Raw genomic sequence first — 23,618 nt, forward strand, 5'->3', positions numbered from 1 at the left:
CCAGGCAGGGTAAACTCCTGGAAACAAACAGACATGGTCCATCCCCTCGTGGAGCCTACCACCCAGGGTGGGACACATCCTGTCAAAAGAAGGAAACAAGTACCCAGTTACAAACTGTGAAAGTGGATCAGCAGTGCCGAGAGAAAATACGAGGAGAAACTAACTTTAGACAGAGGACAAGAAAGGACCCCCTTGAGGAAGGAGCATTAAAGTTGAGACGTGCAGGATGAAAAGATGCTGGCACTTTGACGGTGTTAATTCAAACAAAAAGCCCATGATTTGGTGGTACAACAAGGTGTGACTTGGGTTAAGTGGAAAAACTAAAAGAAAAAAACACACATACCTTTATATGTATGTATATAATCTACATATTTATTCATATATATCTATCCATAAATTACATAGATGAAAACAAAAAATATAAAACACTTCGTTACCTCAGTTTCCTATTAAGTATAGCCTTTAATTTGGGTGGCCATTTAACTCAACATCCTAACCAGGCCAGTTCTGAGTAGAAGAGAGATTTACTAATAATTACACCAGGGGGCTTCCCTGGTGGCTCAGTGGGAAAGAATCTGCCTGCCAATGCAGGAGACATGGGCTCAATCCCTGGTCCGGGAAGACCCCACGTGCAGCCAAATAACTAAGCCCACATGCCACAGCTAGTGAGCCTGTGCTCTAGAGGCTGCGAGCCACAACTACCGAGCCCGCAAGCTGCAACTCCTGAAGCCTGTGCTCTAAAGCCTGTGCTCCGCAACGAGAGAGGCCACTGCAACAAGAAGTCTGCACCGCAACAAGAGAGTAGCCCCCACTTGCTGCAACCGGAGCAAACCCCGTGTGGCAACGAAGACCCAGCACAGCTAAAAACAAATAAATAAGCAAATAATTTAAAAACCAGTAACCACACCAGGGCAGTATGTATACACAAGAACTGTCCCAGGCAATCAGGACACACTGCATGTATGCATGCTAAGTCACTTCAGTCGTGTCCAACTCTTTGCAACCTCATGGGCTGCAGCCCGCCAGGCTCCTCTGTCCATGGGATTCTCCAGGCAAGAATATTGGAGTGGGCTGCCATTCCCTTCTCCAGGAGATCTTCCTGACCCAGGGATGGATCCCATGTCTACTTATGTCTCCTGCACTGGCAGGCAGGTTCTTTACCACTAACACCACCTGGGAAGCCCCATCAGGACACATAATCACCTTAATTATAACAGAGTCCATGGAACATGGCAAGATGTCATGGAACACAGATCAGATGAACAATATTAAAATGTGTCTCCTTTAGTGAAGTTTTTAAAAGAAAAAAAAAAGGTTTTAAGAATTGAATTGTTAAAAAAAAAAAAAGAAAATTGTAAAAAACTAAAGTCCACAGAAGACTTTGTCCACATGAAGCAACATCCTATTAAACAAACTAGTGAGCCTGCGCTTACAAACTAAAAGATACAAATTAAAGAATGAAGAGTAAAGTATTAACATAAGGAATTAACTTCTAACAGGACCAGAAGCTTAAAGTAATATTTTCTTTAATTAAGAAAGCTAATCCTTGCCGGAAGAAATATCAATAACCTCAGATATGCAGGTGACACCACCCTTATGGCAGAAAGTGAAGAGGAACTAAAAAGGCTCTTGATGAAAGTGAAAGAGGAGAGTGAAAAAGTTGGCTTAAAGCTCAATATTCAGAAAACTAAGATCATGGCATCCGGTCCCATCACTTCATGGGAAATAGATGGGGAAACAGTGGAAACAGTGTCAGGCTTTATTTTGGGGGGGCTCCAAAAATCACTGCAGATGGTGATTGCAGCCATGAAATTAAAAGACGCTTACTCCTTAGAAGGAAAGTTATGACCAACCTAGATAGCATATTGAAAAGCAGAGACATTACTTTGCCAACAAAGGTCCATCTAGTCAAGGCTATGGTTTTTCCAGTGGTCATGTACGGAGGCGAGAGTTGGACTGTGAAGAAAACTGAGCACCGAAGAATTGATGCTTTTGAACTGCGGCGTTAGAGAAGACTCTTGAGAGTCCCTTGGACTGTAAGGAGATCCAACCAGTCCATTCTAAAGGAAATTGGTCCTGGGTGTTCTTTGGAAGGAATGATGCTAAAGCTGAAACTCCAATACTTTGGCCACCTCATGCGAAGAGCTGACTCATTGGAAAAGACTCTGATGCTGGGAGGGATTGGGGGCAGGAGGAGAAGGGGACGACAGAGGATGAGATGGCTGGATAGCATCACCGACTCGATGGACGTGAGTCTGAATGAACTCTGGGAGATGGTGATGAACAGGGAGGCCTGGCGTGCTGCAATTCATGGGGTCGCAGAGAGTCGGACACGACTGAGCAACTGAACTGAACTGAACTGAATCCTTTCTAAAAACATAAACCAACCCCATATAGACATTTCCACACCACAGTCTCCAGTACCACTTAGTCATTGCCATTACCAGGAGACATTTGCACAAAAACAAGATTTATATCCTTCTCTTGTTTCTATTCTTCCACCTAAAGGAATAATCCTCCATTATTAGCAATGCACTTAATATCTCCACAGCAACTAGTATAATTGGGTTGCTGTGGCAGGAGGATAATGAAGTGGAAAACCAAATGATAGAAGTAGTACAGAAGGAAAAAACACTTCCACACAGCCTTGGCGGGAAAATAACTACCACGAAGAAAAAAAGGAAACTTGCTAAAAAGAACCATTTGAGGGTTGCTTCAGTCAGTCGCGACTTGGCCTTTAAGATACTAAAGTATGCAAGGAGGCAAATAAAAGCTTTCAAAGTGATGAACTGTACAGAGCAAGTGCAGATCACGCAAAAGAACTCTGAGGTAGGGAAGAGATGAGATTCCTGAAATAGACAAGAAGTGATTTCCACAGGTTTTCACATGCGGCTCCCAAGAAGGTACAGGGGATCAGGTACGGGGAAAACACCCAAGAGGGCATTAGAGCTAAGCTAGCCTCCCAGACCAATCACTGGCCACTGGAGAGAATGGGGAGGGGGAGTGGGGCATCCGGAGCGAAATACACCCTGAGCCCAGGCCAGACAGTGGCTGCGGAAGGCTGAGGGCAGCAGGTTGAGAATCAGGAAACCTGGGCTCTTCGCCAGCTTCTGCCTGACACCACACAGGGGTAAATAATGCTGACAAAAAGGCAGTATTCGAGAATACTCATTAATTTAGAAACCATGTGTTGAGTGCCTACATCATGCTAGGAAATTGAAAAAAAAAAAAAAGAAAAAAAAATTTTGCTCCCGAGGAGCTCAGTCTGGAAGAAACATAGTTTCAGCAGAAAATCATATTATAGTACGGTTGTCCAGTGACAGAGAAAGGCCCAACTATTCTGGAACACAGAGGGGACACCTAGCCCATGGGGGTGATGGGGAGAAGGGAAAGAGTGAGGGGGAGGCTGGCGGTCAAGGCATTTGTGCTTGAAATCAGTCCTCTAAAACGCTCAACAAGATCACCACGTAAAGGAACCCTCCACATTGTAAAACCCAACAAACAGCGCGTTCTCATCGTACTCAGCTTGAAAACTCAGAACAGAACTGATTACTCCATCCTGCTTTACACACTCAATTTTGTCGGCATCTGGAAGGCTGCCCTTTTGGTCCTCCTCCTACCTCGCTGGTTACTCCTGGGTCTCCCCGCCGCTTGATCTATTTATTAATTCTGTTAGTCTGCACGGCCTAATCTCTGCCTCTCTTCTTGGCCTCCAAAATCTCCCCAGGTGACTCTAGACTTCCCATCACTTTATATAGCACTTCTATGCTGACACCACTGGCCATGATCTTGTCCCTGAATGCAGTTTTCAGAATCATTGCTGGTCGTTTGACAACTCTCTCCATTAGGATGTCAGCTAGGCAACTAGCTGGCCAAAATAGAACCCTATTCGCTACAATCCCCAAATCCAGAAAAAAAAAAAAAAACCGGATTTGTGCTTGATTTCTCCTACTCTGTCATTTCACCCATCCAGGCCTATCCATTAAGTCTTGTCAATTCTGTCTCCAGACCTCTCAAATCCATCCACTGCTCTCCATCTCTAATACCACCACACAGCTCCAGCCCCCATCGGGTCATGTGTCTCTCCTTCTTTAAAAAAAAAAAACTTATGGATTTGGCTGTGCCAGGTCTTAGCTGCAGCACGCAGAAGCTGCAATCCTCATCGCAGCATACCACTCGGGTCTTCAGTTGCGGGATGTGGACTCTTAGTTGCAGTATATGGGATCTAGTTCCCTAACAAGGGATTGAACCTGGGCCCCCTGCATTGGGAGCTTGGAGTATTAGCCACTTGACCACCAGAGAATGCCCTGCCTCTCCTTCTTAGATCACTGCAGAATGCTTTCTCATTGCATTTGGAGTAAAACTTACAAAATTGGGCTTCCCAGGTGGCATCAGTGGCAAAGAACTCACCTCTCAAAGCAGGAGGTAAGAGACACAGGTTCGATCTCTGGGTTGGGAAGATCCCCTGAAGAAGGGTACGCAACCTGTTCCAGTATTCATGCCTGGAGAATCCCATGGACAGAGGAATCTGGCGGGCTATGGTCCTGGGGTTACAAAGAGTTGGACAAGGACTGGAGCGACTTAGCACACACGCCCCTCCTCACTGGGTTTGCGTGCCTGGGCACCTGCTTTCTCACTCCTCCCTGCTCAGACACTGTGGCCAGACTGGCCTCCCTGCCTTCCCTTGCGTAACCAAGCACTTAGCCTGTCCCCTCTGCTGGCTCCTTCTCAGCCTTCACATCTGAGTGCAAGTTCAACCTCTTTGACAAAACTTTTCTGACCATGCTCGGGTAGGATTCCCCAGTCACTCTCAGCATATTTCCTTTAAAGAACCGGTCCAAGTCTGAACTGATCTTGTTTATTAGTTTTACTTGCTTATCATCTGCTCAACCTCCCTTTTCAGCACTTTTTCCTGTCTCAACACATTAAACTCATACAATCTCCGTTAAGGGTAGAAACTTTGATTGTCTATTGCTCACTGAATCTAGAATCAAGAATAAAGTCTAGCACACAGCAAGTATTCAAAAATAGTGTTGGATGCATTAATCAGTTTCAGAAGAAACCAAGGAGGGCTTGGGTCTAACCTCAGCTACCTGTTTAGTACAGGTATTTGAGAAAGTCAATATATTTATGAAATCGAAAGCAACCTATCTTGAGACCTCAGTGAGAACATCAGCTTGTCCAGTGGCTGGGGGAATTTTTTGCCACAAAATCATCCATCGTGATTTCCTTCCTTTGCATTTAGGTGATTTTCTTGTGCAGAACTGTCCTCTCCTTCCTTCCTTCCTCCGTCTCTCCCTGCTTCTCTCCACACACCACCCTCTCGCTTCTTATCCCTCTCTCTTCTTCTCTCCTTCTCATACTGAACCTGAGTCTTCTTACAGTCTAATCTTATCTATTCTTGGCAGACTGATATTTGATATCAAGTAATGATTTCTCTGATACAGGCTTTACAGTGGCCTTGCTTTCTAAATTGTCACAATAAGCAACTGAACAAGAACACAAATTAGTAAGCAACATCATGCATATAAACAGGGCAAGAAAAGAGTGAAAACCAGGGCATATACCACCACATCCCACTTATTACAGCTCACAAAGGTATATGAGCAGCCATCCTTTCTGTACACATGAATCTAATAATCTAAATATTTCATTTATAGGCCCAGGCATACTGCCTGGCACTGATATTCACAAATTTATATTACAGATAACCTTAGAGAGATATTTCGCTGTACCGTTCAGCCTGTTCTTTCTAGCAAAAGGAACCAGAACCAGCTTTCTCTAGTAATGCCAGGATATAATTCAGTTTATAAAATACAACACACCAAAGTCATGGATGACAACTATTAAGGGATATTCTAAGGATAACCTCAGACTCGTGCAGGGTATTGTTCCTTAAGGATAAGGCTGGTCAGAGCTGCAATGCCTGGCAAAGCAGCCACTAAGTCCATGTGACTCCTGAGCACTTGAAGCATGGCCAATCTTAAGCCTAGATGTGCGGTCAGTGCAGAACACACACCGGATTTCTGGAAGATTTAGAAAAAAAGTTAAAATGTCAAGAATGTTTACATTAATATTAATATTAAATATGATAACAGTTTAATATATTGGTTAAATAAAATGTGTTTTTAGCAAAGTGACTCCAAATATCCCATCACCATGGTTTTAAGAGTTTCCAGTTTTTATTCTACTTCTACACGAGACAGTCTATTCCCTCTGTGAAAAGGGCTTCCCTGGTAGCTCAGATGGTAAAGAATCTGCCTGCAATGCAGGAGATCTGGGTTCGATCCCTGGGTCAGTAAGATCCTCTGGAGAAGGGAATGGTTATCAATTCCAATATCTTGCATGAAGAATTCCATGGACAGGGGAGCCTGGCAGGCTACAGTCCATGGGATTGCAAAGAAATCGCTATAGATATAGATAACATCATCTAGTTAATGGTCACCCATATTTCTTTAAAATTACCAAAAATCCTTTATTATCCCTTATTTCATTTCTTAAGCAGGAAAATTCCCAAGATTTTAGTTCTTGTGCCGGTGCTATTTCTACTTTGCACAAAAGGCAATCCTTAACTGATGCAAGCTGTCTCCAAATCACAATGTAAGATTGTTATTGGAGGATTCCTTAAAAATCAAAACCCCCAAACTAACCGCATTCATTATGATAATTCTTGCTATTTTAAATTTCCATAATTGACATACTGATTCCAAGATATTGTCTACTCCAGGGTCTACAACCCTCTAGGTACTTACTACAGATGACCCAATGTATGATACTACTTTTTATTTGTTTTAATTCATTACAGTTTGAAAAGCCCTTGTATAGAAGTGCTCCTGCTCTCAAAGAATTCATAATAACACTGCTAGGCAAACAAAGCAAGTTAACAGATTTTAAAAATATAAAGCGAGGGACTTCCCTGGTGGTCCAGTAGTTAAGACTCCACGCTTTCACAGCAGGCGGTGTGAATGTAATTCCTGGTTGGGGAACTAAGATCCAGCAAGCCGAGCGCATGGCCAAAATTTTTTTAAAAAGAAAAGAAGTAAAAAGACTCTGACTCGCATCCATCAGAATGACTGTTATCAAAAAGATCACAAATGTTGGTGAGGATATGAAGAAAAAGGAACACTTGCACACTGCTATTGGGAATGCAAATTGGTGCAGCCACTGTGGAAAACAATATGGAAGTTCCTCAAAAAAATAAAAATAAAGCTACAATACGATCCAGCCATCCTGCTCCTGGGTATACATTTGAAAATGAAAACACTAATGTGAAAGGATACAGGCAGCCCAGTGTTCACAGCAGCATTATTTACAATGGGCAAGATATGGAGGCAACTTAAGTGCCTCAGTTCAGTTCAATTCAGTCGCTCAGTCGTGTCCAACTCTTTTCAATCCCATGAACCGCAGCAAGCCAAGCCTCCCTGTCCATCATCAACTCTCAGGGTCTACTCAAACCCATGTCCATAGAGTCGGTGATGCCATCCAACCATCTCATTCTCTGTCGTCCCCTTCTCCTCCTGCCTTCAATCTTTCCCAGCATCAGGGTCTTTTCAAATGAGTCAGCTCTTCGCATCAGGTGGCCAAAGTATTGGAGTTTCAGCTTCAACATCAGTCCTTCCAATGAACACTTAGGACTGATCTCCTTTAGGATGGACTGTTTGGATCTCCTTGCAGTCCAAGGGACCCTCAAGAGTCTTCTCCAACACCACAGTTCAAAAGCATCAATTCTGCGCTCAGTTTTCTTTATAGTCCAACTCTCACATTCATGCATGACCACTGGAAAAACTATAGTCTTGACTAGATAGACCTTTGTTGGCAAAGTAATATCTCTGCTTTTTAATATGCTGTCTAGGTTGGTCATAACTTTCCTTCCAAAGAGAATAGAAACATGGATAAAGATGTGAGATAATGTACATATAACGGAATACTACTCAGCCATAAAAAGGAAGGAAAATTTGCCATATACAACAACACAGATGGACCTGGAGGATATATTATGCTTAGTGAAATAGGTTGGACAGAAAAAGATCAATCTTTTATGTTATTACTTATATGTGGAATCTAAAAAAAACAAACTAGCAAATAAACCAAAACAGAAACGGACTCACAGATATAGAGAATAAACTAATGGTTACCAGTGGGGAGAGAGAAGGAGCAAGATGGGGATAAGGGACTAAGAAACACCAACTACTATGTATAAAATAAATAAACTCTAAGGATATGTTGTGGCTTCCCCAGTGGCTCAGCGGTAAAGAATCTGCCTTCACTGCAGGAGACACAGGTTCGATCCCTGTTTCAGGAAGATCCCCTGGAGGAGGGCATGGCAACCCACTCAGTATTCTTGCCTGGAGAATCCCATGGACAGAGGAGCTTTGCAGGCTAAGGTCCAGGGGTCACAAAGAGTCAGACACGACTGAAGCAACTGAGCATTCACACATGCAAGGGTATGTTGTATAGCGCAGGGGATACAGTCAATACCTTGTAATTCCTATAAATGGAGTATAATCCATAAAAAATGTGAATCACTACATTGTATACCTGAGAGTAATATACTATACCTCAATAAAAAAACTAAAATAAAATAAAAGGAATCTGGAGTCAAAACTCAAGCAATAACGCCACAGCCACCACCAGCATCATATGCAGACCATCATCTTACCCTAAACAAATGCAAGCCTATAAGGAGTGCCACGTGGGGTGCAGAGCCACATTTCTGTTAGGCAAATCTGATGAAAGGCTAAGAGGCTCAACCTGCTCTGGAATCAACAAGACTTTTCTTTTTTTGCCAAAACCTTGATACGGTCGTTTAAAATGGACAGTATATATTTGTGTGCTGGGCTGTGCTCAGTTGGCTTCAGTCGTGTCTGACTCTTTGAGACCTATGGACTGTAGCCTGCCAGGCTCTGCTGTCCATGGGATTCTCTAGGCAAGAATACTGGTGTGGGTTGCCCTGCCCTCCTCCTGGGGATCTTCCCAATCCAGGAATCAAACCCCTATCTCAGGCATCTCCTGCATTTCAGGCAGTTTCTTTACCCACTGAGCCACCTGGGAAGCCCATTTACTTGTATACAAATATACAAATGTACAGAATTACCAAAAGCTAAATCCCTCTGCCCTAAGGTGGTTCAGTTTACATGCAAACTAAAACAACCTCCAAAGTGTAAACACTGCTATACCTGACCTGTCCATATAAGTCGTGAGATTAAGCAGCTCTCTCACAGGGCTGGCATAAAGGGGAAAAAAAATCAAAGCACTGATTGTTCCAGTAACTGTCTGTATTATCAGTTTCCTGTTGCTGCTGTATAAGTTACTATAAATTCACTGGCTTAAAATAACTCAAATTTCTTCTCTACAGTTTGAGAAATCATAAGTCCAAAAGGGGACTCGGTAGGTTAACACTGAAATGTCAGCAGGACTGTGCTCCTTTCTGGAGGCCCCGAATCCATTTCCCGGCCTTCCGCAGCTTCTTTGAGATCACGTGCATCCCTTGGTCCAGGGCCTCCTTCCATCTTCGAAGTTGGCAATGGCTGTTTGGCTTTTTCTAATGGTGCCAACTCTTTGACTCTTCTCCTTCTCTTTTCCACTTATAAGGACTGTGGTGATTACATTGGGTCTACCCAGATAACCCAGGATAGTCTGTATCCTTAGTCTGCTGATTAGCAACCTTAATCCCTCACAGCCAAGTAACATAACAGGTTCATCGTTTCTGGGGGTTTGGATGTACACATCTTTGGGGTACCATATTCTGCCTGCCACCTTGTCCAAGAGTAATTAGCAAACATTTAAAGAAACCTCTCACATGTTCAAGCTATTCTCTTACAATGAGGATTTTTTAATATTTTAATTTATAATAAGTGAAAGCCTAAAACTTAAAAAATAAGTAATATTAAAGTAGCAGGAATAGGTTCAGTTGAGTGTACTGATCAGGGGACTGGGAGAAAGAATTCACTGCTCCTTTTCCAGACAAAACACGCAGCCTGACTGAGGTCTCACAAGCTTATACAGAAAAATGTTTGATGATACCATATCATCAACATATTTCGATAGCGACACAAGTGTGTGACCTAGCTGTAGTCCTCTACATGGTAAATCATAAGGAGTTGACAGCACGTATGGACAGCTGTGATGTTTCTTTGCTAAAACTGCATGTGCAAGGACAAAATTGGACCCGAAGTGTGAGATACACGCTGCGGCCGCTGCTGCTAAGCCGCTTCAGTTGTGTCCAACTCTGTGCGACCCCATAGACGGTAGCCCACCAGGCTCGCCTGTCCCTGGGACTCTCCAGGCAAGAACACTGGAGTGGGTTGCCATTGCCTTCTCCAATGCATGAAAGTGAAAAGTGAAAGTGAAGTCGCTCAGTCGTGTCTGACTCTTCGAGACCCCATGGACTGCAGCCTACCAGGCTCCTCCGCCCATGGGATTTTCCAGGCAAGAGTACTGGAGTGGGGTGCCATCGCCTTCTCCGAGATATACACTAGATTTCTACGAACAACAGTGTAGTGCTTAGACACCACAGCCAGACTGTCCACTTTCAAGACCCAGATTTGCCTCATACCGCCTGTGTGACTGTAGGCAAGTCACTTAACTTGCCTACTGTGTCTCAAAAGAGGATTCTTAAAATGGGGGTAATAACATCTGTCTCAGAGTGTTGAAGGAGGAACAGATGAAGAAGAGTTCTAAGTGTTCAGAGCAAACCCTGGCACATAGTGGGCACTTTAAGTGTTTGGAAAATAAAATTGTAAATGTTCCTGCTTGCTGCTTATAAACTTACACACACACACACACACACACGCACACACACACACAGATGTTAATTTAACAGGAAAAAAATGCCCTTTGCTGATACTAAAGTTTGGAAGCGACTATGGGGCAGTAATAACTGGATGGTTAAAGAACTTACAGATCCAATGCAAATCTCAGAAAACAGTAGCAGCTGTGTTAGATAAACCATCTCAGGGCCTCCTAAAGAAAGATGCCCAGCATACTATCCAGGGAGGACAGTAGGGTCTGTGATCCTTAATGGCCTTGGCACTTTCTGGAACAGTGGGGCTCATGGTACAATCCTCCTCGGAAGGCCGGGCTCTGAGGGACCGTGGTGCTGGGCTCGCCACGGCTACCAGCATCTGCGGAGAGGGCTGGCATATCGCGGTGGCAGCCTGGAAGGCTTGTCAGCGTTCACAGCTGATGTTATACACTTCTTATGAAAGTTCTTGAATTCAATGGCAATGGATGATCAATTTACAAAAAATCTTATTTTAACCCCGAAAGAAAGGAAGAGGAGAGGGTAAGAGATAGGACCCAGACGCTACAATAGAGGTGAGATGTGACAAATGGTCATTCCATTACCTAAAAATACGTTAACTTCATGAGAAATAATGAGACACAATCTGATCCTTGAGGCAATAGGAATGAATCCTTTGTTTTAAAAGTGAGAAATAGAGTCTATATGCAAAAAAGTGATGGCTGAGCCACCAAATATTAACAATGAACCGAGCATTAGCCTCAGTGTTTTACACACATAAAGTAGTATGATTCATACTTACCTCAGGAAGTAAATACTATCTTAGTCCCCTTTCACACCCAGGAAATGAAGATTCATCACAGGAAGTTGCTCATACGTCACCTGATGGTAAGGGATGTTTCTGGGTCATAAATCAATCCAAGCTGGCCTGAGTGAGCCTATGGAGCCTTCGTCTCTCTGATGTTACTTCACGGCCTGAAGGCAGCACAGACCAGAGAAACATTCCAGGAGATGGGGTGGTAGACACAACCACGTATCAAAATACATCCCCTCAAACCTCAAACCTGCAAACCTGCTGTATCTCCAAAGCAAGCAGAGAGATTACAGAACACCGAGGGGGATTACTGGGCAGAGCGTGGGCATGAGAATCAGCAGGCCCTGCTCCTCGGCCTTCCAGCTTCGCAGCCTTGAGCACATTGACCTTTCTAAATTGTTTCCCTACTTCCACAGTGGAGAGAATATAATTTCTATTGTGCAGGGCTGCCTGAAGATAGAGAATGTGATTTAATCTTCTCTAGAACCTAACTCAAGAGTACTCAACATTGTTTAACCATCACTATTTCACTGCACTATCTCTGGCTTCTGTGTCTGGTGAAACTTGGAGAACCAACTCGTTCAGTTTAGTTCAGTTGCTCAGTCGTGTCCGACTCTTTGCAACCACATGGACCGCAGCAAGCCAGGCCTCCCTGTCCATCACCAACTCCTAGAGTTTACCCAAACTCATCTCCATTGAGTTGGTGATGCCATCCAACCATCTCATCCTCTGTCATCCCCTTCTCCCGCCTTCACTCTTTCCCAGCATCAGGGTCCTTTCAAATGAGTCAGCTCTTCGCATCAGGTGGCCAAAGTATTGGAGTTTCAGCTTCAGCATCAGTCCTTCCAATGAACACCCAGGACTGATCTCCTTTAGGATGGACTGGTTGGATCTCCTTGCAGTCCAAGAGACTCTCAAGAGTCTTCTCCAACACCACACTTCAAAAGCATCAATTCTTTGGCACTCAGCTTTCTTTATAGTCCAATTCTCACATTCATACATGACTACTGGAAAAACCACAGCCTTGACTAGACAGACCTTTGTTGGCAAAGTAATGTCTCTGCTTTTTAATATGCTGTCTAGGTCAGCATTGGGTATCTCTCTGTCTTAAAGGTTCAGCTTCATTTTCAGCTACTGCTGCCAGTCTTTTCCTGAAAGGTCTTCTCTTCTCACTGGAGGTGGGCTGCTACCTTGGCAACCCAGTTAGCTAAGTGATGCCTGATCCAAAACCACTTATTCATTAACATTTTTTCCTACCCCTAAAGGAAAACTCATTCCTTCACACTTTCTCTAGTCAGATCAGACTACCTACTTAAAGTACTCACAGGTAAGGAAAAGTATTCTTAGCCCATCTGGGAGGGGTTCATGTTAAGAGGTATTTCCCAGGATGGTTCTCATCAGCCGAGCAGGTCAGAGAGGCCCCTAACGTGCATTTTCACTCCTGGGAGGCCAGATGGTCCAGGATCACATGTGATCCCAGTTTCAACAGCAGGAGCAAGCCTTGGGATTAGGTATGTCTTCCCAAGGGACACAGAATCTGCCTTTGGCACATCTGCATCCTTCTTTTCATATCTGTTTTCCCATCTCCAGGGCAACTCCTCCCTCGAGTCCCTCCCATTTATGGAAAAGCTTTTTTCACAAAGTTTGACTCATCGAGTATTTTGCATTTCTAATCATCTTAATTGAAAAGAGGTTATTTAAAGGGACTTCCTTAGTGGTCCAGTGGTTAAGAATCCACCTCCCAATGCAGGGGACAAGGGCTCGATCCCTGGTCCAGAAAGGTCCCACCCGCGGAGGAGCAGCTAAGCCCGTGAGCCACGACTGCTGAGCCTGAGCTCTAAGAGCCTGTGAGCCGCAACTACTGAAGCCCACTTGCTTAGAGCCTGTACTCCACAGCAAGAGAAACCACCACAAAGAAAAGCCCAGGCACCGCAACTAGAGAGCAGCCCCAGCTTACAGCAACCAGAGAAAGCCCGCACGTAGCAACAAAGACCCAGAGCAGTCATAAATAAATAAATAAAACAAAACCAAAAAAGAGGTGATTAAACTCTTGAGTTGATACTCATCTCCCGTTGTTGTTGCTCAGTCACTAAGTCATGTCCGACTCTTTGCAACCGCATGGACTGCAGTATGTCAGGCTTCCCTGTCCTTCACTATCTCCTGGAGTGTGCTCAAACTCACGTCCATAGAGTCAGTGATGTCATCCAACCATCTCATCCTCTGTCACCCCCTTCTCCTCCTACCCTCATTCCTTCCCAGCATCAGAGTCTTTTCCAATGAGTCGGCTCTTCATATCAGGTGGCCAAAGTATTGGAGCTTCAGCATCAGTCCTTCCAATGAATATTCAGGGTTGATTTCCATTAGGATTGATTGGTTTGATCTCCTTTGTGTCCAAGGGATTTTAAAAGAGTTTCTCCAGCACCACAGTTCAAGAGCATCAATTCGTCAGTGCTCAGCTTTCTTCATGGTCCAACTTTCACATTCGTACATGACTACTGGAAAAACCATAGCTTTGACTATACAAACTTTTGTTGGCAAAGTAATGTCTCTGCTTTTTAATACGCTGTCTAGGTTTGTCATAGCTTTTCTTCCAAGGAACAGGCATCTTTTAATTTCATGGCTTCAGTCACCATCCACAGTGATTTTAGAGCCCAAGAAAATAAAGTCTGTCAGTGTCCACTTTTTCTCCATCTATTTGCCAAGAATTGATGGGACCGGATGCCATGATGTTAGTTTTTTGATTGTTGAGTTTGAAGCCAGCTTTTTCAGTCTCCTCTTTAACCCTCATCAAGAGTCTCTTTAGTTCCTCTTCCCTTTCTGCCATTAGAATGTTATCATCTGCATATCTGAGGTTGTTGATTATTTCTCCCAGAAATCTTGATTCCAGCATGTGCTTCATCCAGCCTGGCATTTCATATGATGTACTCTGCATTTAAAGTAAATAAGCAGGGTGACAATATATAGCCTTGACGTATACTCTCCTCCCAATTTTGAATCAGTCCTAGTTTTTCATAAATATGGTGCTTCCAGGTCCACAGTTTCAATTGGATTGCAATTTCCCCTTATACAGGTATTTATCAAGCACTTTCTTGTGTAAGCAAGTCCTGTCAGGCAAACTTAGAGTTAAGGATACCCTACGGTGAGTATTTCAGCTTAATTTCACAATTTTGCCTGAGGCCAAGCCCTAACATTTGGGTATCTCTCTTTCTGCCCTAAATGAAGCTCTGGAAGGACTGTTGCTGAAGCTGAAGCTTCAATATTTTGGCCACCTGATGCAAAAAGCTGGATCATTGGAAAAGACCTTCACGCTGAGAAAGATTAAAGGCAAAACAAGAAGTGGGTGGCAGAGGATGAGATGGTTAGAGAGCATCATCAGCTCAATGGACACGAATCTGAACAAACTCTGGGAGACAGAGGGGGACAGAGGAACCTGGTGTGCTGCAGTCCATGGGGTCGCAAAGAATCCGACACTACTTAGCGACTGAACCACAACAACAAAAGAGCTCAGCACAGGCGCTACCAGGTGGAGAAATGACACTGACCTGAAGGGCCTTTCCAGTCTTTTACTTCATTTGACTTTCAGTAACTAGCTGTCTTTCCTGACACTTTGGCTTCAAAATGATCTTTCATCTCCTTTTATGCCCTTCTCTTTAACACTTTTATTATGTGGTTTTATTCTTTTTAAAGAGTACAAGGGATTCACTGAAAGAAATCATGTAAACATAAGACAAACACTCAATCCAGCTAATGTTGCTTTAAAAAAGAAACTAAACGTGTACAAGTTTGTTTGAAAGTTTCAAGTGACACTATCAAGCTAACAGTGATAAAAATGTTTTATCACTAATTTTGTCCCAAGTGACAAAATTCTGAGGCTGAATTTTAAACTGCAAGCAAATGATCATATAGGGTTTTACAGCAGGAAAACCAATCATCAAATAACGGATTATCCTATTTATACTGTAATTTTATTAGCTGTTTCTTTAAATTCTGCTTTGAATTAATAATTATTGTTAGGAATTAATAAATTGAACTGATCTGAGTTTCTATATAAAAAGGTTGAATTGAATACTACTCATTTTCCAATATCCTTTATCAAAATCATGAGGGTAAGGTAATGTGCGTTGGATATGGAAATATAAACCCAAAAGAAAAAAGTATGACTCAGAGTAGCAAAGACAGTGTGCTATTATAATAAAACTCGAGAAATGTTTAAATGAACATATGCTTTATACCTATAATGAAAGCTAGCTAACGGATTTTTTTTTGGCACTTTCATTAAATCAACTGGAAAATGTCTTAGCAATGATACACTTTTTAAGAGATCAAAGAACAAATGTCTAAGATTTTCTTTTTTTGGCCGCACAGTATGTGGGATCTTAACTCCCCAAACAGGGATCAAACTTGCACCCTCTGCATTGGAAGCAGGGAGTCTTACCCACTTGACCACCAGGGAAGTCTCTAAGATTTTCTTTAAAGATGACCTATTTAAAAATGAAAGAGCTTATTCTAAACCTGGTGATAAATCTGCTAAATGTAATATCTGCAAAACGTAATCTGCCTATCCTACTAAGTACCAATGATGTAAACTGTAGAAGCAGAATTTCTTTTCTGAAATATGTGTAGAACCTGAATTTCTTTTCTGAGATACACACTCACAGCAGCACTATTTACAATAGCCCAGACATGGAAGCAACCTAAATGTCCATTGACAGAAGAATGGCTAAAGAATATGTGACACATATTTACAATGGAATATTACTCAGCTATAACAAGAATGAAATAATACTATTTGCAGCAACAGAGATGAACCTAGAGATGATCATACCAAGCAAAAAGTCAGAAAGAGAAAGACAAACACCATATGATACCACTTACACGTAGAATCTAAAATAAGATGCAAATGCACATATCTACGGAACAGAAACAGACTCAAAGACATAAATTACAGATTTGTGATTGCCATGGAAGGAGCTAGGTAGGGAAAGGAAGGATTGGGAGTTTGGGATTAACAGCGCAATTTATTACATATAGGAGAGACAGACATAAGGTCCTGCTATATAGCACAGAAACCTATATTCAATATCCTGCGATAAACCATAATGGAAAAGAATATGAAAAAGAATAAATATGTATAACTCAGTCACTCTGCTGTACAGCAGAAATTAACACAACACTGTTGATCAACTCTCCTTCAATAAGTTTTTTTTTAATTCTTTTCTGTCTGGCAAAGTCAGTACTACTCCATTCTGCTATATTTCCCCATAAAAGTTCAGCTTTCTGTCTAATAGCAATAATACAAACACAAATAGTTCTTTAAGAAAGCCTCTGTGTTCCATTTTCATCAGATAAATCCCTTGGGTAATGAGCTATGGACCTATTGTGCAGCTCCACAGAGAATGTTGATCCTACTGCTGAAATCTTATGAGAAACACTAAAGGAACATAGAAATTAAAACAAAGTTTAAAGAGAAAGGAGAAAGTTTTCTAATCCTGAATATGGTGGGGGGGAAAAAAGGCACATAAATTAAAGATCAAAATTCACTTTTTAAAATGCAAAATGACTAAAATAATCATGAATTACACACAGATACAGCCAGAAGAATATTTACTGCAGAGTTGTTTAAAATAGTGAAAACTGGAAACTAACTGTCCAACAATAGGGAACTGCTTGAGATGCAGTCATTCAACCGAAAACTATAAAAGATGTTGTTTAAGCATATATTTTAGTGATATAGAGCCATCCATATTTGGATGGGGATTTAAAAAAAAAAGTTAGAAAACAAACCAATTTCGTAGAGAATAATTTTCTAGTTGTGTAACTTTAGGAAAGTTAATTTCTCTAAATCAGCCTTTTCCTCCATAATCATACCTAACTCATAGGGTTGGGGTGAGCATAACAGGGGATCCTAAATATATAAAGTAACTGGCACATTGCCTGGCTCAGAGTAAGTGCAATACAGGTCAGAAAGGATTTAAGAACATAACACTAAGAATTTTCTGGGTGGTGGCTGATTTGATTACCTTGTACTTAAACCTCTACAAGCAACACACTACTTATTTTTTTTTTTTTAGTTATATACTACTTATGAGGAAAAATAAATTGAAATACTATTCACACACAGTGATTACTCTCTTAAAATTTAAAACAGTGCTTTCTTTCCTCACAGTAAGTAAATCTTGGTTGAACCGATTTTACCCCTTAGATTTCATTTAAACAAGTCTGCTCTGATATGTTTAAAATTATTTAACAGCTAAATTTGTCTATAATATTTTTACTGCGTAAAGCAAAGCATACTTACATTGTTCAGCCTCATAGCTTATGAGCCCCAATTCAGCATACTTTAGATAGCTGCTGCTGCTGTAAGTCACTTCAGTGACTTAAAACTTAAGTTTGACTCTGTGCAACCCCATAGACAGCAGCCCACCAGCCTCTGCCATCCCTGGGATTCTCCAGGCAAGAATACTGGAGTGGGTTGCCATTTCCTTCTCCAATGCATGAAAGTGAAAAGTGAAAATGAAGTCACAATAGACCTCAAATTATCAGTGGAAGGCAGCCTATCATGGTGTAGTCACTTCTGGTTTCCTTCCAATTCCCTACCCTTCTCTCTTTCTTCCTCTCCATAATCAAAGCTTAAGGGCTATTTCTACCAGACTGAAAGCCAGTTACAGTGCCTCTGTCATCTTAGCATTGCTAGTACCTAGCACAGTGGCTGGAATATAGTAGCTGCTCACTAAACATTCACCAACTGAACAAATACCTGATAATTATAGTTCAGGATGGAGGCTTCAAATCCCCCACAGGGGAATTGGATAAAAGTGAGTAGGCTAGTCTAGCCTGAAACTGTCTAGATTTCTCAGTAATTCTTCCTTTTTTAAAAAGAAAACAACATCTCACTTCAAAGTATCACTTTTTTTAAAAGTTCTCATTCGTGGAGAAGGAAATGGCAATCCACTCCAGTATTCTTGCCTGGGAAATCTCATGGACAGAGCAGCCTGGCAGGTTACAGTCCATGGGGTCGCAGAGAGCCGGACATGGCTTAGCAACAAAACAAACAGTAAGTGCATAGCTTCCTATATCTGATGTCAAAATACCGATTGTAATAGTTTTCTATTGTTATAAATTGCAAACTTTTTAAAGCTTCTTGAAATGAATAAAGGTTAAGCATGAAAAAATATTCTCATTTGTATTCCAATGTCAATTTGCATAGATGTAAGATTATTTCTATTTTTTCCCTGTATTTCATTTAAATGTCCCACAAGAATTCCAGAGAGTTTAAGTAAACTGCTCAAAGTAACAACACAGCCAGTAAGTTACCACCCAGATAGCCTTAGGTCTTCTGGGTTCTGGTGACCAGATCTCTACATCACACTGGGGGTGGGGAGGATTCCCTGTGACCTTTGACCCTAAAAGTTGTTGTAGATATGGTAAAAACAAATGTTTTTAATATAACACCTGAGCAAATGCTCCTATCCCTCCAAATATTTCCTAGAGGCTTTTATAAAATTCTGTGAAAAGAGAAAACCGAGGACAAGAGGCAGTAACCCAAAGGTGTCCAAGTGTTTCTCTCCATGTTCATAAGTCAACCAGCTCCGCTTAAAAATGAAACTAGAGAAATCAAATTAAACATTAACTCATTAAAAAAAAAAAATAACACTTCAACCAGAAGACTACTGTGAAGTGAGACAAGCAGCAAAGCAAGGAAGGAAAGGACTATGTTTTTGTACTGATTATTTTTAAGACAAAAAAAAACCAAAAACAACCAGTTAAGGGTAAAGTAGAGAGTTCTCCACACATCCAATCTAACTCCAAATTCCATTTGTCACTTTCAGCCACTGCTCTGACTCTGTTTAAACAGTGAATGGCAGTTTCCCCAATATGGCGTGGGAACCCCAAATCTTTCTGGTATCCACAAGGAAGCGTTTAACTTCCTGAAAACCGCCTGCAATGCGGAAGACCTGGGTTCGATTCCTGGGTCAGGAAGATCCCTTGGAGCAGGGAAGGAATGGCTACCTACTCCAGCATTCTTGCCTGGAGAATTCCATGGACAGAGAAGCCTGGCGGGTTATAGTTCATGGGGTCGCAAAGAGTGGGCCACGACTGGGCGACTAACACACGCACACACACCAAATCTTACGGGTATCCACAAGGAAGCATTTAACTTCCTGAAGTGGTCACCACACTCTGAGGAACCTGCCAAAGGATTTCACACGCTAAACCTCAACCCACCAGGTCTGTAAGTAGGAAATGTTGTGGAAATTAATTGATGATTACCTATGCCAGCTGGAACACACTCTTTATACATGAACAGTTAAAATTCGTTGAGGTCGGCTTCACGCCAGACATCATGACAGGTCTTCTGAGCTTTAATCCTCATTACTAGCCTCTGAAGTAGTTACAGTCCCGTTTTCCTGGTTCCGAGTGTTTAATGTAACTGAGAACCCACCGATAATAGATGAGACTAGGAGTAAAACCAAGGATTTTAAAAGTTCAAAATCCACGCCTACCCAGAGACACTAAACAACCGAATCTCTTCAAAAATTTAACATACGTGTCAAAATGATGTTATGGTCTTATTAGAGCAAGCAAGACGAAACAGAATGGTAAAGGTTGATATAAAAAAAAAAAAATGACAGAACCTGACATTAGAGTTGTTTTAAGGCATTGCCGCGGGCTATTAACTATCCTTACCTCATAGAAGTAGGCAGGTCCGCTCCGACCTACGTGCGCTGAAACACCAGACCTCCCTTTCCAAAGGAATAACTCTGGAATGCCGAATGTTGAAAGGTTTCAGTGCGGGCAGCCCAGACCTGGGCTCTTACTGTTCACACATCATCGGTAAGTGCCTCTCAAAGAAGCTTCAAGACAGTCCCTCCTCCAGCTCCGGAACTTCAGCCCTGACCTCCAGAGTGGCTCTGGACAACCTACGATTCAATCTGGGTCCTTTCACCGGCAGGACCAAGTTACCCGCAATGACTGCAAATGAATGAGTTGAACGCTCGGAGCAAGGAGACGAAGACACACTTCCATCCTCTACCAGGCAAAATCAAGGAAGGATGCCCTGGGGCGGGGCGACTGGGGGCCGAATTAGAGCCACGTCCGCGTTCGCAGTCCACCCTCCCTTCCCCGCGCCGCGCCGCTTTTCCAGCCCATCCTCCTCCCCGGCCCCTCGGGTGCTCCTTACCCGCTCTCAGCTGGTGCTCCAGACCTTCCCAGCCCGAGGCACTAGCTCCCGGGCCGGGCTCCGCTAGGGGCCCGAGCTGGCTGCCGCAGCCGGCCCCGGCTGAAGCCCCTGCAAAGTTTGCTCGGGGGTCTAGCCCTCTCCTGCCTCGGCCCCACCAAGCAAGCCGCTCTCCGGGTCGCTCCCGCGGCTGCCGCCTCCGAGGCCGCTCTCGGCGGCGCTGCAGCACCGGCCGGGCTCGGGCGGCCGAGAAAGGCTCCGTGCGCGCCGAGGGCGGGGTCTCCCCGCTCGGCCCGCTGCGCGGCGCTCCGTGTTTACCGCGGCCCCGCGGCCCGCTCTCCCCGCCCGCCGCCCTGCGCGCTCCTGACATCATTCATTCTCTCACACCCTTGCCCGCCCACTCCATTTCCAAACAGTGACTCACTCGGAGGCGCCCGCTCCCCGCTGCCGTGGCTCCCCGGGCGCAGAGCGGAGCTCGAAAAACCGGTGCGACTTCTTAAGAAGGGAACCTCAGCCGACACTCTCTTCTCCCAGCCCTTAAAGGTGCAGGGAAGGAGGGGCTTGGCAGGCAGGGCAGATTGGCTCAGGCAGGGAAAGCTGGAGCCGACCTCCCTGAGCGGCGGCGACACAGAACGATCTGCCAAAGTTCTTGGGGTGCCACTCCCTGCAACTTTCAAGGGTGGGGCCGGGAAGACGTCCCCCACCCCCGCACTTCGCCTTTTTCGGGAACTGCTTCCTGTCCGCGCGAGTGGACTTGGGGCACCAGAGGTTACTCACGGGGTATTGCCCCGGCCTAGGTCAAAGAGGTGGGGTTTCCGCACGTCACAGGATTGCCCGGCAGGGTTAGTCGTGGGTCCGTACGATGATTAACTCTAGATGTGAGCTGGAAGGATTCTCCAAGTTAATGAGGCTAATAATACTTTCCCTTAGGTGACTAACTACAGTGTCATAAGTCCTCTTAATTGATTTGCTTCTCGTTAAGGATGAAAAACAGTAACCAAAATAAACAGTGGAAGAGTATTTCTTTGCTCAGCTGAACACTGTGCTTTTCCGCAGGTTTTTGGAGCACAAGGCATAGGGTGAGGTTTCTTTGATGAATTCAGCAGTTATGTTTTTAGAAGGGGTGTTGCCTTCTTTAAAATGGTCAAGGCTCTGCATTTTTTGGAGTTGCTATTCATACACCTGCTGGGCAGTTTTCAGAGTAAAGGATCACCGCCTCAGATTCCAAGTAGGATGAAATCAGAGGGAATTTGGCCAAATCTTTATTGAATTTAATTGACAGCTATGTTTTATGTTAATTTCTACTTTAGGACAGGGTAATTATGTTTAGGATTTGCAGTGGCTTATGGGTGATTCCATATAATCAACAGAAATAATCCAGAGGCATGTCGTGGTGCCCAGTGCAGAAATCGTGGAGGTAAACAATCATCTGTTTATGGTAATTAAACAGGATGGTAACAGAAAACCAAACAAACAAACCATGCCTAACAGTCCCAAAACAGAAAACTGTACCATGTTGTCACTAGTGGAGAGTCCCTGAAATGAAAATGCTCCTGAAATTAACCAGAAGTTCAACATCACTGTTGTGGAAAATGTACATTTCAAGGTACAGAAAGGTAAGAACTCCAGAAGAGAACACCAACAATCGAAATTTATTTTCCTTGGGCTTATGGTTCCTTTTCAATAGGAATTTGTTTTTTGTTTTTTGTTTTATAAAACCCAGGCATTTTGCCCAGAAGGCACTAGCAAATGGATTGGTTTGCTAGGATGCAAAGTAAATAGAAATTCAAACCAACAGTTTTTACAGACAATCGCAGATGTAACCAGAGGCTTGGGTGTCCTGTCCACTGATAACACAGAAGGACTAGATTGAAATGTGTAGCCATGGGCAGAGTTTGAGTAGTAGTCCACCTATTCCGTACTTTATGACCCAAATGTTCAGACATTATAGAAATATGTTTAAATAAGATTTTCTGCAGATCTCAAAAACTAATGTTGTGGGCTTTGGGGTCTATGTACATGCTGCTGCTGCTGCTAAGTCACTTCAGTCGTGTCCATGGCAGCCCACCAGGCTCCCCTGTCCCTGGGATTCTCCAGGCAAGAACTTTGAAGTGGGTTGCCATTTCCTTCTCCAATGCAGGAAAGTGAAAAGTGAAAGTGAAGTCACTCAGTCGTGTCCGACCCTCAGCTACCCCATGGACTGCAGCCTTCCAGGCTCCTCCATCCATGGGATTTTCCAGGCAGGAGTACTGGAGTGGGGTGCCATTGCCTTCTCTACTATGTACATGAGTAAAGTAAAAAAGCTCAAAAGAAGGCTTACCATCCGATGTGTCTTGTTGCAGATGGAAATCCTGTAGCTCTGTCATACAAAGGTCACTGAATGTATGGGAGACTGGTTAATGGGTGCTTTTGTATGTGTAATTACTATTGTGTCTCAGTTTAAATATTCTGAAATAAATAATTAAGTGATTTTATTATACCACTTCAATATTCTCTAGTAAAAGTAATAATATAATTGTGACAGAGTTCCATGAAGTTTTTCCATTGTACTCTTTATTAACATACGAGAGGACTTCCCTGATGGTACAGATGATAAAAACGCTCCTGCCAATGCAAGGGACAGGGGTTTGATCCCTGGTCCAGGAAGAGTACACATGCCTCAGAGCAACGAAGCCCGCATGCCACAACTGCTGAAGCCCGCATGCCCTAGAGCCCTCACACCACAACTCCCAAGTGAGGCAACTGTCAAACCTGGGAGGCTTCGTGGGCCACGACCTTGCTGCGGTGAAGGTGCTTGCATAACTCAGTGAAGCTAGGAGCCACGCCGTGCAGGGCCACCCAGGACGGACGGGTCATAGTGGAAAGTTCTGACAGAACGTGGTCCA

At 43.3% G+C, this 23,618-nt stretch overlaps 1 protein-coding gene across 11 annotated transcripts in view; it reads right to left on the reverse strand.

Annotated features, from left to right (window-relative positions):
* Positions 1-21,469, reverse strand: part of SGMS2 (sphingomyelin synthase 2) — a 98,709-nt gene extending 77,240 nt beyond the window's left edge. For 2 of the 11 annotated variants that reach the window (XM_019962339.2, XM_070791090.1), the window contains exons 1-2: positions 20,737-21,048; positions 20,244-20,317 (exon numbers count right to left, since the gene is read on the reverse strand). The gene's annotated coding sequence lies outside the window, so the exon portion shown is untranslated. Of the gene's footprint in view, positions 1-11,543; positions 20,679-20,736; positions 21,049-21,157 lie in introns of those variants that run through there. The other 9 variants (XM_019962336.2, XM_070791094.1, XM_019962335.2 and 6 more) reach the window with 7 other exon arrangements.
* Between the last annotated feature and the right edge of the window lie 2,149 nt (positions 21,470-23,618).

The sequence above is a fragment of the Bos indicus genome, chromosome 6, assembly GCF_029378745.1.
Source record: "Bos indicus isolate NIAB-ARS_2022 breed Sahiwal x Tharparkar chromosome 6, NIAB-ARS_B.indTharparkar_mat_pri_1.0, whole genome shotgun sequence".
Taxonomy (NCBI): Eukaryota; Metazoa; Chordata; class Mammalia; order Artiodactyla; family Bovidae; genus Bos; species Bos indicus.